The sequence below is a fragment of the Alosa sapidissima genome, chromosome 23 (genome assembly GCF_018492685.1).
Source record: "Alosa sapidissima isolate fAloSap1 chromosome 23, fAloSap1.pri, whole genome shotgun sequence".
NCBI lineage: Eukaryota > Metazoa > Chordata > Actinopteri > Clupeiformes > Clupeidae > Alosa > Alosa sapidissima.
The window spans coordinates 26,992,420-26,994,919 of record NC_055979.1 but is presented as its reverse complement, the minus strand read 5'-3'; positions in this window follow the sequence as shown (position 1 = coordinate 26,994,919).

Below are 2,500 nucleotides of genomic sequence, written 5' to 3'. Positions count from 1 at the left end.
CAGAAACACACTCGAAATCCAAACTAGGCTATTGATAAGATGTGCACTGTGGAAACTGGTCTGTATAGGCTAACATTGGACAAATAAATGACATTGACTCGCCATATCCTGACTCAGAATAAAAAACATTTTCTTGCTTAGGCCTACTTTGCCGCAAACTCAGCCATGAAATCATACCAGCTTGCAGGTAACCTAACGTCTTCATAGAAGGGCGAGCCCACTATAGTCTCTCCTGTGACATAGAGGTGCGCAAATAGTTTTTAATAGCCTATTCAACTTCGAAAAGTTTCGTTCTCCCGATGCCAGCCATGCACTGACTGCAATTTAAAAGTTCAGGGGTTCGTTCAAGGTTCGTTCAATCTTTTTAAGTTTTAAGTGCAGTAGCCTAGGCCTATCTGTCCCCTTTTGAATTATATCTCGAGCCTATTATGAGGTAGGCTACAGTGCGTTATGCCCGTGCTCCAAAAGAAAAAACTTCGGGTTAGATTTGTATAGATGGTTATGAGGAGCAATGGGACGTTAATGGGACGTTTTGGGACGTTAAACCTTTTCCATATGCGTCAGTGAAGGAGACTGAAGAAACATGCTGTCACGTCAGGTAATCTAAAGGTTCTTAGTGATTATGAGGAGCAATATGAGAGAAATTTGGTGATCACTGATCGTTGCTTTAGGACATTAAGCCACATTAAGCTTTTTGCTTAGGCTATAATAGCCTAGGCATTAATGAAGAATAAACGCTTAATGTCATCTTTGGCCAGGTGCGAGGCCCATCAGGTGCGAGGCCGACGGCCCAAATTTGGCTGTTTTCATGAATACAGAAGTTGGGTGACCCTCCCTCCTAGAATAAAAAAAAAATGGGTGACCCTCCCCTCAACAAAGAATAAAAAGACATGACCCTCCCCTATTTTCCTCCGGTGGCCCCTTCAATAAATAACGAACGGTCCCTAAGGCAACTTGAATGTCCGACTGATGGAAATAATCTGACTGTTGTTGTTTGGCTGTACTGCACATGGATATGACGTCAACGCGTATGCAAGGATAGCCAGCGTGAGCAGCTCAGAGCACACTTTTGCGTTTTCAACCCTTTAGACGGGAACGCGACGGTGGAGCGTCTTTAAGATTTCCACTCTGGAGGGTGGGTTCATTTTTTTGCGTTTTTAAGCCCCCAAAACGCTGTCGCCGTCTAAACGAAAGGCACATCTGATCAAATATTTTGTCGGTTTCACCCGGGAGCGTTGTCGTGTAAAGCCGGCCCTAGTTTGGTATTATATCTCATCATGAAATATTGGTTCTGCTTTTTTGTTTTGCTTAGTTGTCAGTCATCTTTTTGTTTTGCTGACAAACAGTTTCTTACAGCTGGTACATCATGTTCTTACATTCTGCCTTTACATTCTGTTCAAAGCACATCTCATTTAGCATAACACACTTTAATTCTAACACAAACTTTTTATATCTAAGCAAACACATTTTATGTAAATATTAGCAAAACACTTTAAGTTTTATAAGCAAACTTTCTTATATGTTCAAGAAAAACACTCTCTAAATTTAAGCAAAATCATAACAGGTTATTCTAGCAAAAACAATTTATGCTTTTAATTAAGAAAACACACTTCACACACTTAAGTTTTTAAACATTATAAGTCTAACTTGTTTCACACTAGTTGTCTATCATTATCTTGCCGCATTTGCACATTTTTATTTGTTTTAGAGCAAGCTGGATTTAAGCAGTAATATGACTAAAAATATTTTAATAGCAAATTATGATTCTCATTATTAATTATTATCACATCTTCACATTTGTATAGTCACGCTACAATACCAACACACATCTGACCATCACAGACCACACTTACGCACCATACTATAACACAAAGCCCTGAACGTCATGGAAACCAGATAGTCAATGTGTTCATTGACTGCCATGACTAACAGGCCTCATACAAAGAGACAGAGAATGAATGAGAGATTTCTCTCTCTCTCTCTCGCTGTCTCTCTCTCTTTCTCTAACTCTCTCTCTCTCTCTCTCTCTCTCTCTCACACACACACACACACACACACACACACACACATACACACACACTCCCCTGGTGTTTATGTAACATCCAGGACTGTGAGCGACCCCGGGAGTCTGGAAGTGCTTCCTCAGCTCCACTGGCTTTCTGGGGCTCTGGAAGTGGGACACATACGAGGGCCATATGTCCTCACATACATACACACACACACACAAACACACACGCGAGCACGCGCGCACGCTGGGTTTATTTTTTGGGGCGTCATGGTGACTGCTCCTGCACAGTGTGTTCGCTCTTTCTGCTTTCGCCCACGGGTCGCCGCGGTGACGGGACGGAATTTGGGAGCGTCTCGCCCGTGCGCCCCATTTCCAGACGCTTTGTCACATCACACACACTCACACACTCTCTCACACACACACATGCGTAGTGGAAATATGTGTGTGGGCGGGGGGGGGCATGTTTTATATCAAGATTAAATCAGTTAAGGG